At 29.2% G+C, this 16,646-nt stretch overlaps 3 non-coding genes across 3 annotated transcripts; 2 read left to right on the top strand and 1 right to left on the bottom strand.

Annotated features, from left to right (window-relative positions):
* Positions 1 to 3,508: 3,508 nt before the first annotated feature.
* On the bottom strand, positions 3,509 to 3,672 carry LOC124806830 (U1 spliceosomal RNA). Its single transcript, XR_010639799.1, has one exon. It is a non-coding gene; the product is annotated as a U1 spliceosomal RNA (small nuclear RNA).
* A 5,107-nt stretch (positions 3,673 to 8,779) lies between these two features.
* Positions 8,780 to 8,943, top strand: LOC136082879 (U1 spliceosomal RNA). Its single transcript, XR_010639800.1, has one exon. It is a non-coding gene; the product is annotated as a U1 spliceosomal RNA (small nuclear RNA).
* Positions 8,944 to 16,302: 7,359 nt separating this feature from the next.
* On the top strand, positions 16,303 to 16,466 carry LOC136082880 (U1 spliceosomal RNA). Its single transcript, XR_010639801.1, has one exon. It is a non-coding gene; the product is annotated as a U1 spliceosomal RNA (small nuclear RNA).
* The last annotated feature ends 180 nt before the right edge of the window (positions 16,467 to 16,646 follow it).

The following is a 16,646-nucleotide window of genomic DNA, read 5'->3' on the forward strand; positions in this document are numbered from 1 at the left end:
TTACCAAAAAGTTAACATTAAGAAAACAAAGCTTCTCCTTGATTTAAACACAGATTTTGATGGAATTCAAACAAGTTGTGAACATGCTTGTTTGAAATGTAGATTTTGCTAAATGATGACAATACCTTCAATGTGTTTCGTAATTTTTCAAATATGGAGTTAGCCTTGTCTAAGCCTGTAAAAATGGCTTTAGTTTATATTGCAGGATACATCAGTAGAAATGATGAAGATGAATATGATACACAGTTCTATTATGACGAATTTGAAGTTACTAAAGAAATCAATAGAGGAGGCTTGAAGATACCTGGAGACAATATGTGTCAATGGGTGATTTATTGCTATGTCTTTTTTCATCACATCATGTCATGTGTTTGTAGGACAAGTTTTATAAATATAACAAAGATGATAGCAGAATTTTACGGATTTGAAAACATCAATAAGTTTCATGGAAAAATACTATCTAGCATCTTATTTAACAATTATAGAAAGCATTACTCACCTCTATCGACACACTATCCAGCTTTAAAAGTACTTAAATGGTCACAACAATGATCATTGCGAAGCAGAAATATAAATGTATGTATATTATTTTTTGTGAAGTTGTAGTGTTTGTGAAATTTGAAAAGAAATCATTTATATAAGAAAATTAATAAAGAAAAGTGTTTTTTTTTTATTTAATCGATCAAAAAATGTTATCTTATTGTAAAAGGTTATTAAAATAAACAGTTCTCAAAAATTGTAAACAAGCAATTTAGCAGCTAGTATAGCGAATTTTAAATTTTAACTCAACTTATTTGTTCACAAAACTGTTTAAATCGACATATTTGTTTAAAATTATCCGCCTACAGTTTGTTTTTTTTTTGTTTTTTTTGCGCGCGTCTTTCAGGCGTGTTATTAAGTAGACCGTGGCCTAACGTTAACTAACATATTTTGAATAATTTCAAGTTTTCAAGAAAAAATATTTAATATTGGAGTGAATCGGAACAGTGTGGGTTGTTGTTGTTTTTTCCTAGAACTCAGAAAAATAGCGGAAGTGTAACCGTGGCGCAGTGGTTATAGTGCTGCCTTATAACAAAGAGTTTCGAGGTTAAACGCCGGCTTTTGCCTAATAAGCAACATTTGCAAGGAAGTAAGCATTAACTTCGTAGTTAAATGCTCTTTTGCGATGCTCTGTGACAAGACCGTAAAGACTTCTGGGAGCATCTTAAGAACCACAACAGCAACAACAAAAACAACAACAAATCTTGGCTGAGTTAATGTTTTGTACTCGGAAGAATGTCTTTCGAACAGAACATTTCTGCGTCCAGCAAAATACTGGGATGGATCTCGCGTTGTTTTACCTAAATTTGAAAAAAAATTACACTTCAGCTATCCTCAAATAACAGAATATACAAATCAACAACTCTTGAATCTTGGAAATGTTTTGAAATTCAATGTAGACTCTAATAAAATGGTGACATTCCAGCCTTGTTAATACCATGAAAAGTTGTACCCGTACCAACCTTTTTTTTTTTAATTTTATTTAAAAATATACTGCTCTTGAATTTTATTTTATTCTCATTTGAAATAACAACGCATTAAAATACAGTGCTCTTTTTTTCTACTTTTACAATTTAGTTTGTACGACAAATTTTTATTGTTAACTAGTGTTCTTTAGGTGCGACTGTATCCCATTTATTTTTTACATACTACAGCCATAATACATTCTGTAACTTTGATGATCAGAACATTTTAATTACTGTTGTAGTAAAAACTTTAGTAATACTTTGTTGTTTTATAGTTGTGTGCCTATTGTGCATCCTGGTTAGTGTTGAATGCTACCAGTGCACTTTAGGTACCCACGCCCATTTTTAAAAAACTTTAACAGTGAACTCAAATTCACTATTGATGAATATATAATTGCCGTTACCTGTTGCTTTGACGTAGTTTCCGATTCGAAATTTTTTTTTGCATCAATTGAAAGAGCAAACACCGAAATGTGAGTTTGGTTTAGTTGAACTTTTCTGTTTTGGCCTTTTAGTTTTTCGGTTTTTGTTTGACAATTTGAAAATAAGCTTGTTGTTATTAACGTTTAGTCCGTTTTTTTTAAAAACGTTTGCTTGGTCAAACTTTATGACGATTTCAATCGCATTACTTTTTCTCAAAAAATGAATGCCTTCAAGTTTTTAGTCAAGGTTTTCGTTTTTGAATGCGTTTAACATCTCGTTTATTCATCGCTACTATAATTTAATAATACATCTTCAATTAGCTCTGCAACAGATGCTCGTGCCATTATTTCGAGCAAAATGGCGGATATTTCTTTGGCTTGTTGAATACTTGTTGTTTGATGTTCTTGGTTAGTTTTAAAAAAAAACTGTTTCTTTTTCGTTTTACAAAAGCTGATCTTTTATTTAAAGTTAGAAATTTACATATTTAATTTAAAATATTTTTTGATAAAATGAAAATCCTCGACGTATACATACTAAGTATATAGAAAAGTTTGTATTTTGCTTATTTGTGGAAGCATGATTTATCTCCATTAATTTTTAAAGACCTTTTTATTTTGAAACCATTAAGCAAGAGAAATAATAGTTATGTGAATGAGCCAATCTGTCGAACGAAATTCAATTAATTTCGTGACACTTATTGTGCAGCTCATTTTTGTAACAAAATTGTTTTGCCTAATTTTGACCATTAATTACCCCTACCTTATCTCTGTTTGTTAAAAAAAATTCAAAGATTTCATTCTTTCTATTGAAAATATCTTAGAGTACTTTTAATTAATTTATCTTGTGACGAAGAAATTATGTTTTATTGTTTTGAGTTATGTATGTCCAGTTTTTATTTTATACTCGAGTACAAGTTATATTAATATATTTAAGAATGATTTATTGCTTTCACGTTATTTTACGTACTCTTAGTGAAAAAGGTGCTTTTATATTATTTTACGTTCTCTCTCTTGTAAAAGCTTTCTGAAAATAAGATCATTGTGTTCTTGTTTTAGAAGCCTTGATTCGTATTAGTAAAATATGCAGTATATATACATTACGTCAAATGTAAACAAAACGTACTTAAAAAAAAAACAAACTAGTAATAAATTCTCCGCTTTAATTTTTTAATTAAAGTATTTAATAATTTTTCCTAAGGAATCGTCCAAAAATTATGTAACACAAACTTTCACAATAAACAAAAAAAAAAAGATCAAAAGTTTTTCCTCGCAGAGCCTTAATTTAAATAAAAAGTCAAAATAGCCCATTAAAGTTTAATGAAAATCGCCGCTTAAAAGAAACTAATGTCTCCAACTTCTGTTTTTAAAATTGTTTCTGTTTTTAAAATAAATATTGCGTTGCGTAATTTTTAAACGATCCTTTTTTAACTATAAAATTACCAGCAAAAATCATAAAATTGTTTCACAAATTCTTGCCTGGGTTACTGCCATAATATCCGAAAAAAAATTTAGATATGTTCAAGCGCAAAATAATTGCTTGTAACACTCGCCCAGATACTGCAGTTTTCTATTGTACAGAGAAGGAAGCGAGCGCGAACGCAGGCTTCCGCTATCAGAAATTATACTGTCGAGTTACCGACGTTAGCGGTAATCGCAGAGGTCAGCCGGTGCGAAGTGCAATGCACAAGCCTCACTCTGGAAGAAGCCCCTTGTGGATCGAACTTACTTCCCAGTCAGGTAAGTATGTTAAAACGTCAAATTTTTGGACACGTTCAAATCGTTACACAGTTTTGCTTGTGGGTTTATTTTAAAAAATATATTTAATTTTCAAAATATATTCAATATATATCCAATGAAAAAAAATTAAACGAGCAACGAAAAAAAACGAAAAAAAAAAAAAAGAATAACAACATAAAATGCTTCAAAACGTTTAAAACACGTCTACTTCATATTATTCGGCATTTAGAACCGAGGAGATATTTTTTAAAGGGGGAGTGAAGATCAGTAACATTGTCGTGTGAAAAGTTTATTGATTTTTATTTTTACAATTATTTAAATTCAAGAAAAAATGAAATAAGTTTACCATTTTTCTATTACTTTTATTTATTTATTTTATACCTTTTTATGTTTTTTGATTTTATATTTTTTGTCTTTTTTGATTTTATACTTTTTTGTATCTTTGATTTTTTTTTTTTGTGTGTTTTTTTATTTTATATTTTTTTGTCTTTTTTGATTTTATATTTTTTTGTATCTTTGATTTTATATTTTTTTGTATCCTTTGATTTTATATTTTTTTGTATCTTTGATTATATATTTTTTTGTATCCTTTGATTTTATATTTTTTTGTATATTTTGTTTTTTTTATTTCTGAGACGTTGGGCGAAAAGAAATCGAGAAATTAGATATGGTTTTAGAAGAAGATGTTCAAAATGAGTTATTGGTTTTTTTTAAAGAAAAAAAAAATTTGTTAACGGAAATAAAAAATTGCAGGACTTTTACACAAACACTACGTTACAAACGCTACAGATAACACTTATATGTTGAAATTATATATCATAAAATAAGGGCTGGCAGTGATTGTCTAATCATAAACAACAGTAATTTTGTTGTATAAAAGAAAAGAAAAATATTAGCAGAGAAGTGGAAATCTTTACTAAACATGCAGATCTTACTTTGAGCCGTTGTTTTATTTTAGTTCATGTATTTAGTTTTAGACTCCTATTCTCTACTTGAAAAAAAAAAAACGTTCTTAATACAAAAAAGTTGACAGAAAATGCCCGCAGTGTTTCTACGGACATGATAACTATATTTTAAAGTAATAATATTTCTGATGTTCCTGATTAATCCCCTGATCACTTCCATTGGGTCAACATTTGGTGGCATCTGCTGTTCCATATTGCACTCATGATGGTTTGAATGAGTGTCAACAGCAGCTGCAAAGTAGAGTTTTTCTCCGATAGATTCGCTGTTTCGATCGAGAAAATTGAATTTATCGGAGTAAAAATGTTCTGGGATGTCAAGGAGTTATATACATGTTTAAAACACTTCCATATCTGAAAAAATAGTGAATTATTTTATGCCCATAGAACTAATCGGAGGATAAATTTTTGATTCATGGTATTGTGGTTTATCCTCCTCCAGCTAATTGCCATAAGGAGACCACATTACCAAGGCTTGCAAAGACAAACTCAGCTCTTCAAGGAGTGTCATAACCTGCTCTAGGGACCAAGAGTAAAGTGAGTTTGGGAAGAACAAAGATATATAATAGTGAAAGACAGATAGCATAGAGAAAGCGGACAGGAACTGAACGCGATATTTGAAAGTGTAATAAATAATAATAAATAATTAATTTTTGATTCTTTTTTTTTTTTTGTATTATAATTTATTCCGTCTTCCGGGTAATTGCCATACTGACGTCCTCATAATATATGCAAGGTTTAATCGTAGAGAAAAAAATGAAAAACAAAAAATAAATAATTTTACAAAGATGTCCATTGGACCCGTATATAATAATACAAACACCATAAAAATATAAATAAAGAACAAAAAGAAACAAACAAAAATAGAAAAAAAAAAATTGAAAGTTATACAAAACAGTCATGAACATCTACTATCAAATTTATTTTCATTCATTATTTTCATATTTACACTTCCATTTTTAAAAATATTTCTAACTTCCTCTTTGGGTTTGTCTTGTTTGCTGTGTTAAGATAAGTAACTCATTTGTAAATAGTTTTTCATTTTTGATTCATTGTTTAGAGTAGTAAAAGCAGTTTCGACATCAATTTTACACCTTGCGGCAGGTAGAAGTGTCTTTGAGTCCATTAGCCGCTAAAAGGTTAAAGTTCACACAGAAACTGAAGATTTAAAGACCGTGGCAGAAATTGGCGAATTTACCAACCGTATTGAAATTGAAGATCGTAACATGGAAACAAAAATATCAAGAAGGAAAAGATCAAAAACCAAAGCAGAAAACGGCTTCAAACCACAAAAGAGCAGCAACGAGAACTCCACAGGAGAGAATACAGAATTTTTTAAATAAAGAAAACGTAGTAGTAGTTGGCACTTCAACATCTGAGCGCGTAATATGAATAATCGATAAAACACGGCTAAAAAAAAGAAATCTGAGGTTTTATGCCGACAAAATTGTTTAAGGTGTATGTTCTTCCATCGTCCAAGCGATGGCTTAAAATACAATTACTTTTTATTTGTTTATTTTAAAAAAAAGAATTGGTCGTAGGTTATTCATGACACGATATTAAAGGCCTTTACAAGTTTTTGTAGTAAATAAACAAAATTTGAATCAAATTATCTCTAAAAATAAAAATTTTAAAAAAATATTTTCGGTACATTTGTCAAGCTGCGGTTCTTTTTTTTAAAATAAACAAATAAAAAGTAATTGTATTTTAAGCCATCGCTTGGACGATGGAAGAACATACACCTTAAACAATTTTGTCGGCATAAAACCTCAGATTTCTTTTTTTTAGCCGTGTTTTATCGATTATTCATATTACGCGCTCAGATGTTGAAGTGCCAACTACTACTACGTTTTCTTTATTTAAAAAATTCTGTATTCTCTCCTGTGGAGTTCTCGTTGCTGCTCTTTTGTGGTTTGAAGCCGTTTTCTGCTTTGGTTTTTGATCTTTTCCTTCTTGATATTTTTGTTTCCATGTTACGATCTTCAATTTCAATACGGTTGGTAAATTCGCCAATTTCTGCCACGGTCTTTAAATCTTCAGTTTCTGTGTGAACTTTAACCTTTTAGCGGCTAATGGACTCAAAGACACTTCTACCTGCCGCAAGGTGTAAAATTGATGTCGAAACTGCTTTTACTACTCTAAACAATGAATCAAAAATGAAAAACTATTTACAAATGAGTTACTTATCTTAACACAGCAAACAAGACAAACCCAAAGAGGAAGTTAGAAATATTTTTAAAAATGGAAGTGTAAATATGAAAATAATGAATGAAAATAAATTTGATAGTAGATGTTCATGACTGTTTTGTATAACTTTCAATTTTTTTTTTTCTATTTTTGTTTGTTTCTTTTTGTTCTTTATTTATATTTTTATGGTGTTTGTATTATTATATACGGGTCCAATGGACATCTTTGTAAAATTATTTATTTTTTGTTTTTCATTTTTTTCTCTACGATTAAACCTTGCATATATTATGAGGACGTCAGTATGGCAATTACCCGGAAGACGGAATAAATTATAATACAAAAAAAAAAAAAGAATCAAAAATTAATTATTTATTATTATTTATTACACTTTCAAATATCGCGTTCAGTTCCTGTCCGCTTTCTCTATGCTATCTGTCTTTCACTATTATATATCTTTGTTCTTCCCAAACTCACTTTACTCTTGGTCCCTAGAGCAGGTTATGACACTCCTTGAAGAGCTGAGTTTGTCTTTGCAAGCCTTGGTAATGTGGTCTCCTTATGGCAATTAGCTGGAGGAGGATAAACCACAATACCATGAATCAAAAATTTATCCTCCGATTAGTTCTATGGGCATAAAATAATTCACTATTTTTTCAGATATGGAAGTGTTTTAAACATGTATATAACTCCTTGACATCCCAGAACATTTTTACTCCGATAAATTCAATTTTCTCGATCGAAACAGCGAATCTATCGGAGAAAAACTCTACTTTGCAGCTGCTGTTGACACTCATTCAAACCATCATGAGTGCAATATGGAACAGCAGATGCCACCAAATGTTGACCCAATGGAAGTGATCAGGGGATTAATCAGGAACATCAGAAATATTATTACTTTAAAATATAGTTATCATGTCCGTAGAAACACTGCGGGCATTTTCTGTCAACTTTTTTGTATTAAGAACGTTTTTTTTTTTTTCAAGTAGAGAATAGGAGTCTAAAACTAAATACATGAACTAAAATAAAACAACGGCTCAAAGTAAGATCTGCATGTTTAGTAAAGATTTCCACTTCTCTGCTAATATTTTTCTTTTCTTTTATACAACAAAATTACTGTTGTTTATGATTAGACAATCACTGCCAGCCCTTATTTTATGATATATAATTTCAACATATAAGTGTTATCTGTAGCGTTTGTAACGTAGTGTTTGTGTAAAAGTCCTGCAATTTTTTATTTCCGTTAACAAATTTTTTTTTTCTTTAAAAAAAACCAATAACTCATTTTGAACATCTTCTTCTAAAACCATATCTAATTTCTCGATTTCTTTTCGCCCAACGTCTCAGAAATAAAAAAAACAAAATATACAAAAAAATATAAAATCAAAGGATACAAAAAAATATATAATCAAAGATACAAAAAAATATAAAATCAAAGGATACAAAAAAATATAAAATCAAAGATACAAAAAAATATAAAATCAAAAAAGACAAAAAAATATAAAATAAAAAAACACACAAAAAAAAAAAATCAAAGATACAAAAAAGTATAAAATCAAAAAAGACAAAAAATATAAAATCAAAAAACATAAAAAGGTATAAAATAAATAAATAAAAGTAATAGAAAAATGGTAAACTTATTTCATTTTTTCTTGAATTTAAATAATTGTAAAAATAAAAATCAATAAACTTTTCACACGACAATGTTACTGATCTTCACTCCCCCTTTAAAAAATATCTCCTCGGTTCTAAATGCCGAATAATATGAAGTAGACGTGTTTTAAACGTTTTGAAGCATTTTATGTTGTTATTCTTTTTTTTTTTTTTCGTTTTTTTTCGTTGCTCGTTTAATTTTTTTTCATTGGATATATATTGAATATATTTTGAAAATTAAATATATTTTTTAAAATAAACCCACAAGCAAAACTGTGTAACGATTTGAACGTGTCCAAAAATTTGACGTTTTAACATACTTACCTGACTGGGAAGTAAGTTCGATCCACAAGGGGCTTCTTCCAGAGTGAGGCTTGTGCATTGCACTTCGCACCGGCTGACCTCTGCGATTACCGCTAACGTCGGTAACTCGACAGTATAATTTCTGATAGCGGAAGCCTGCGTTCGCGCTCGCTTCCTTCTCTGTACAATAGAAAACTGCAGTATCTGGGCGAGTGTTACAAGCAATTATTTTGCGCTTGAACATATCTAAATTTTTTTTCGGATATTATGGCAGTAACCCAGGCAAGAATTTGTGAAACAATTTTATGATTTTTGCTGGTAATTTTATAGTTAAAAAAGGATCGTTTAAAAATTACGCAACGCAATATTTATTTTAAAAACAGAAACAATTTTAAAAACAGAAGTTGGAGACATTAGTTTCTTTTAAGCGGCGATTTTCATTAAACTTTAATGGGCTATTTTGACTTTTTATTTAAATTAAGGCTCTGCGAGGAAAAACTTTTGATCTTTTTTTTTTTGTTTATTGTGAAAGTTTGTGTTACATAATTTTTGGACGATTCCTTAGGAAAAATTATTAAATACTTTAATTAAAAAATTAAAGCGGAGAATTTATTACTATTTGTTTTTTTTTTAAGTACGTTTTGTTTACATTTGACGTAATGTATATATACTGCATATTTTACTAATACGAATAAGGCTTCTAAAACAAGAACACAATGATCTTATTTTCAGAAAGCTTTTACAAGAGAGAGAACGTAAAATAATATAAAAGCACCTTTTTACTAAGAGTACGTAAAATAACGTGAAAGCAATAAATCATTCTTAAATATATTAATATAAATTGTACTCAAGTATAAAATAAAAACTGAACATACATAACTCAAAATAATAAAACATTTTTTCGTCACAAGATAAATTAATTAAAAGTACTCTAAGATATTTTCAATAGAAAGAATGAAATCTTTTAATTTTTTTTAACAAACAGAATAAGATAGTAGTAATTAATGGTCAAAATTAGGCAAAACAATTTTGTTACAAAAATGAGCTGCACAATAAGTGTCACGAAATTAATTGAATTTCGTTCGACAGATTGGCTCATTCACATAACTATTATTTCTCTTGCTTAATGGTTTCAAAATAAAAAGGTCTTTAAAAATTAATGGAGATAAATCATGCTTCCACAAATAAGCAAAATACAAACTTTTCTATATACTTAGTATGTATACGTCGAGGATTTTCATTTTATCAAAAAATATTTTAAATTAAATATGTAAATTTCTAACTTTAAATAAAAGATCAGCTTTTGTAAAACGAAAAAGAAACAGTTTTTTTTTAAAACTAACCAAGAACATCAAACAACAAGTATTCAACAAGCCAAAGAAATATCCGCCATTTTGCTCGAAATAATGGCACGAGCATCTGTTGCAGAGCTAATTGAAGATGTATTATTAAATTATAGTAGCGATGAATAAACGAGATGTTAAACGCATTCAAAAACGAAAACCTTGACTAAAAACTTGAAGGCATTCATTTTTTGAGAAAAAGTAATGCGATTGAAATCGTCATAAAGTTTGACCAAGCAAACGTTTTTAAAAAAAACGGACTAAACGTTAATAACAACAAGCTTATTTTCAAATTGTCAAACAAAAACCGAAAAACTAAAAGGCCAAAACAGAAAAGTTCAACTAAACCAAACTCACATTTCGGTGTTTGCTCTTTCAATTGATGCAAAAAAAAATTTCGAATCGGAAACTACGTCAAAGCAACAGGTAACGGCAATTATATATTCATCAATAGTGAATTTGAGTTCACTGTTAAAGTTTTTTAAAAATGGGCGTGGGTACCTAAAGTGCACTGGTAGCATTCAACACTAACCAGGATGCACAATAGGCACACAACTATAAAACAACAAAGTATTACTAAAGTTTTTACTACAACAGTAATTAAAATGTTCTGATCATCAAAGTTACAGAATGTATTATGGCTGTAGTATGTAAAAAATAAATGGGATACAGTCGCACCTAAAGAACACTAGTTAACAATAAAAATTTGTCGTACAAACTAAATTGTAAAAGTAGAAAAAAAGAGCACTGTATTTTAATGCGTTGTTATTTCAAATGAGAATAAAATAAAATTCAAGAGCAGTATATTTTTAAATAAAATTAAAAAAAAAAAGGTTGGTACGGGTACAACTTTTCATGGTATTAACAAGGCTGGAATGTCACCATTTTATTAGAGTCTACATTGAATTTCAAAACATTTCCAAGATTCAAGAGTTGTTGATTTGTATATTCTGTTATTTGAGGATAGCTGAAGTGTAATTTTTTTTCAAATTTAGGTAAAACAACGCGAGATCCATCCCAGTATTTTGCTGGACGCAGAAATGTTCTGTTCGAAAGACATTCTTCCGAGTACAAAACATTAACTCAGCCAAGATTTGTTGTTGTTTTTGTTGTTGCTGTTGTGGTTCTTAAGATGCTCCCAGAAGTCTTTACGGTCTTGTCACAGAGCATCGCAAAAGAGCATTTAACTACGAAGTTAATGCTTACTTCCTTGCAAATGTTGCTTATTAGGCAAAAGCCGGCGTTTAACCTCGAAACTCTTTGTTATAAGGCAGCACTATAACCACTGCGCCACGGTTACACTTCCGCTATTTTTCTGAGTTCTAGGAAAAAACAACAACAACCCACACTGTTCCGATTCACTCCAATATTAAATATTTTTTCTTGAAAACTTGAAATTATTCAAAATATGTTAGTTAACGTTAGGCCACGGTCTACTTAATAACACGCCTGAAAGACGCGCGCAAAAAAAACAAAAAAAAAACAAACTGTAGGCGGATAATTTTAAACAAATATGTCGATTTAAACAGTTTTGTGAACAAATAAGTTGAGTTAAAATTTAAAATTCGCTATACTAGCTGCTAAATTGCTTGTTTACAATTTTTGAGAACTGTTTATTTTAATAACCTTTTACAATAAGATAACATTTTTTAATCGATTAAATAAAAAAAAAACACTTTTCTTTATTAATTTTCTTATATAAATGATTTCTTTTCAAATTTCACAAACCCTACAACTTCACAAAACATATTTTACATACATTTATATTTCTGCTTCGCTATGATCATTTTTGTGACAATTTAAGTACTTTTAAAGCTGGCTCTTTTGTCGATCGAGGTGAGTAAAGCTTGCTATAATTGTTAAATAATATGTTAGATAGTATTTTTCCATGAAACTTATCTATGTTTTCAAATCCGTAAAATTCTGCTATCATCTTTGTTATATTTATAAAACTTGTCCTACAAACACATGACATGATGTGATGAAAAAATACATAGCAATAAATCACCCATTGACACATATTGTCTCCAGGTATCTTCAAGCCTCCTCTATTGATTTCTTTAGTAAATTCTCCAAATTCGTCATAATAGAACTGTGTATCATATTCATCTTCATCATTTCTACTGATGTATCCTGCAATATAAACTAAAGCCATTTTTACAGGCTTAGACAAGGCTAACTCCATATTTGAAAGATTATGAAACACATTGAAGGTATTGTCATCATTTAGCAAAAATCAACATTTCAAACAAGCATGTTCACAACTTGTTTGAATTCCATCAAAATCTGTGTTTAAATCAAGGAGAAGCTTTGTTTTCTTAATGTTAACTTTTTGTAAAACTTGTTGAACATTATTAAAATATGTTCCACCAAAACCTTGACGTAGCTTACTAAACATTTTTTCAATGGGATCACTAGAAAAATTTCCTAGACATACATATTCGTGTGAAGTGCTGAGGAGATGCTTAGTTAACTCAACCAGTCCTCTACTCGTGTATGCAAGAGCAGTATCTTCGGTAAGTTGTTTTACTCGTTGTCCTTGTTTTTTAGGAACCATTTTTTCAAACATACTTGCTATATCAAGTAAAAATTCTAATCGCGGATTGTTAGGGTTATCAAAGACAGCCCTTTTTAAGTCTTTAGTTTTAACGTCTTCGAACTGACTTTTTACATTTAGGATTTTGAAAAAGTTTACAATTTTTTCTATAAAATCAACAGTTCCACCTGAATCCTGCATTTCTGGATGAATTTTTAGTGCAGTTAACGTTTCAACACAAAAAATCTTAAGACATAAAGCAACATTCTGTCGTTTTATAGGTTGTGAAAAGATAGAAACTTCATTAGGCTTTGATAGTTTCACAATAGAGTTATTTTCTAACTCAACCAGCTTCTTCAAGTCAACTCACTTTGCAGTTTTTTCAAGGCAGCAGTCAGAATACTTCAACTCTTGCATTTTTTTCAGTTAACCAATTGTTTTTGATAGATTTGATTAGATGTACATAATCATAGAGCAAAAAAATGTTTTCAGTTGTGCGCCATGGAGAAATCAAATTGAATTTTTTAAAGAATGATTGATTTACTCTATTAATATCACATAAAATTGCAACAGTAATGCCATTACATGAACGAATAAAATTTAACATATCAACAACTTGTTCATATTGAAAATCAGCACTTAAACGATACACTGGCAGTGCTTTGTACAAAAACCTTTTTCCTCCTAATAATGAGCAAATCATAAAACCTAAAACAGTGGTTGCAAAATGTTCTGGGGTTTTTACTGCTTTTCCAAATAAGATACCCCGTTGATACGTTAGTTGTGGTTTTACCTAAACTTCATCGATTATAATAATTACATTTTTTTGATGAGGATCTTTTAGTTGCATAAAATATTTGTTGAGGAAAACAAAATCCTCTAGCTTATTAACCTTAGATATAAGTTTACCAAGTGTTACAATATTTGGCATTTCATAGCCATCTCTAATACGACTGTAAAGAGATCTTGAAATTGAAAAATACTCAAAAGCCCCACTTAGAATTTCTGGAAAAATTTTATATTACCAAAAAATGTTAATGCATGCATGCTAACAAATTGTTGTAGGATAATGTTTTTTTTATGATTCATTTCAACGGAACGTAAATATCTAACAGCTTCTAAAATTTGTAAGTAAATTGTAATTTTATGTTTTCGATTACTGCACAGTGGTATAATAGAGCATCTAGATCCAAAATGAAAACCTTCAAAGCGCAAATCAATTTTAACTTTTAAAAGAAACTGTAGAACAGCAGAGGTATCAATATAATCCTTGCATTCGATTATTAAACCATCATCCACCGAAAAGATATTACTGGAAATGGAATAACTTCTTTGTTTACTTTTAGGCAAAGATCATCAAAACAACTAATTTCATACAAAACGAGTGAGCTGAAATTTCATCAAGTTTCATGTTACGCGTAGATGGTAGTGATTTTGTTGTTGTTCTTTTTGTTGGTGGAGGTGTAGGAATTTGACTTTGAAATACACAGATGAAAATAGTTGGTGGATTTAAGGGACGAATTTTCCCATGAATGTGACAAGTTTCATTATTAACTGGCCCATGATTTTCACAAATGAATGTATTTGGACTATTTGGAATGTTTTCTATTGGAATAGATCTAATCTATCTTTCTCTTTCTAGAGGTTAACGGTTTTTGTTTGGTAATCGAAAGAGTTTAACTTTATGTTTTTTATCATAGTTTCCTCTACAACCAGTTACAAAACATTTATAAACAAGAACAAGGCATGATATAGTAATTTTTTTCAAATAACTATAAGCAATTGATATTAAATATATATTGTATAGTATATCATATTATGTAAATACATTACTGCATTATATCTGCATACATAACTGAATTATATAAATATATATATATATATATATATATATATATATATATATATATATATATATATATATATATATATATATATATATATATATATATATATATATATATATATATATATATATATATATATATATATATATATATATATATAAACGCTAACAATATATATAAACACTAAAAAAAACACAAAACTCCTTTTTTTTTTTTTACAAACATTTGCCAACAGTTGTTTTTTTTTGCGCGCGTCTTTCAGGCCTGTTATTAAGTACTCTACGCCGCGGCGTAGAGTAAATTCATTAAAGGCGCGCCGTTAATGCATGTACTGGAAAATACACGAATTTTGCGTTTTTATAAAAAGGTTATGTTTCACTGCATTTTTTTAACCCGAATAATTTACTTTTTTTAATTTTTTTTTTTCTCCTTGCGCTTTGGTTTGTCTAAAATCAAACAAAGTTAAATTTTTTTTAAATTACTTAAGTTTAGAAATACATTTTTGCTTTATAGTTGATGAGCCATATTTTAAAATATAAAATGGTACTGCTCTCAATGAAGATAATACATTAAATTGAGAAAACAAGTTTTTCAAACAAGTTTTAAGTTATATGTTTAATTTCCAGTCATATGTCTGCAAACATATTAAAGGTCGAAAAAAATTTCAAGTTTAAAATCTGTTTTTTCCATTTTATATGAAAGTTTTTATTAATATAAGTGTGAAGAACACACAAATTGACATACGGCTAATTAGACTTTTAAAGTTAAACCTTTTAAGGTTTATTTAAAAGTCTAAGCTCAAAATTTAAACATTACTGTGATGTGAACCACCCCTATTTTATAATGCCATAAAACTATTTATCTAAAATTCCGGTCTTTAAATTACCATATATTAATATATATATTTTATTTGAATATATATATATTTTTATTTTTTTTGTAAAAAATATGTATACATATTTTCTTACTCCATCGCAAAAGATATGTTGAGTTTTAAACAATATATATAGATATTGTTTAAACTTAACATATCTTTTAAAACTTAACATTTATTGTTTATAAACAAATGTTGCAGACCGGAAAAAAAATATGTTTGTTATCACCGAGAAGACAAAAAAGTTTGAGATCTTGGATTAAAGGCGTTGAAATGGCCGTGCGTTAGGCGTATGTTTTGTGACTTCTCGCAATTTCATCAAATTAATTACGCAACAACTTGGTGTAGGTTACAATTACACCATCGGTGTTTTTGTCTGTGCCGAAAAAAAGGTTTTTTCATACCTATTTTTTATTCCGATTTTAGGTTTTGTTTTTTAAAACAATATACTGCAGTAGGTAATGTCACAGCCAAATCAAAATGTTTCCGACTATATGGGCTTAATTGGTAAAAATTACTTAATTGGAATAAATTAGTACTTAATTGGAAAAAAAGTCTTTCTTGTTTATCAGTGAATTATTTACTAACATTGTCGTGTAAATAAAATTTAAATAACTGAAAACTTGAAGCTTTAATTTAAATTTAGTTTATGGAAAAATTAAAAAGCGATTTATAAAAAATTTTTGAAAATTTTTTGCTAGACAGTGTTACTGATCTTTACTTCCCTATTGAAAATCTTTTCTCGTTTCTAAATACCGGGTAATAACAAATTGAAGTAATTTAAACTGTTTGAAGCATTAGATGTTGTCGCTTATTTTGTGTTTTTTTGCTTGTTTCATTATTTTTTTTGATGTGTTTGAATAAATTTTTGAAAAATGAACCCACAAGCAGAACTGTGTAACGATTTGAATCTGTCCTAAAATTTGTCTTGTTAACATACTTACCTGACTGGGAAGTAAGTTCGATCCACAAGGGGCTTCTTCCAGAGTGAGGCTTGTGCATTGCACTTCGCACCGGCTGACCTCTGCGATTACCGCTAACGTCGGTAACTCGACAGTATAATTTCTGATAGCGGAAGCCTGCGTTCGCGCTCGCTTCCTTCTTTGTACAATAGAAAACTGAAGTAACTGGGTGGGTGTTACTAGCAACTATTTTCCACGTGAACATATTTAAATTAACCTGACTGGGAAGTTAAGTCGGGTCATGGAGCTGCTTCTTTAGTCACTAAGTATTTTCAGTTTTTGGTAAATGTTTTAATTTGAAATTGGATTAATCTTTTA

Source organism: Hydra vulgaris, chromosome 07, assembly GCF_038396675.1.
Source record: "Hydra vulgaris chromosome 07, alternate assembly HydraT2T_AEP".
In the NCBI taxonomy this organism is placed as follows: Eukaryota; Metazoa; Cnidaria; class Hydrozoa; order Anthoathecata; family Hydridae; genus Hydra; species Hydra vulgaris.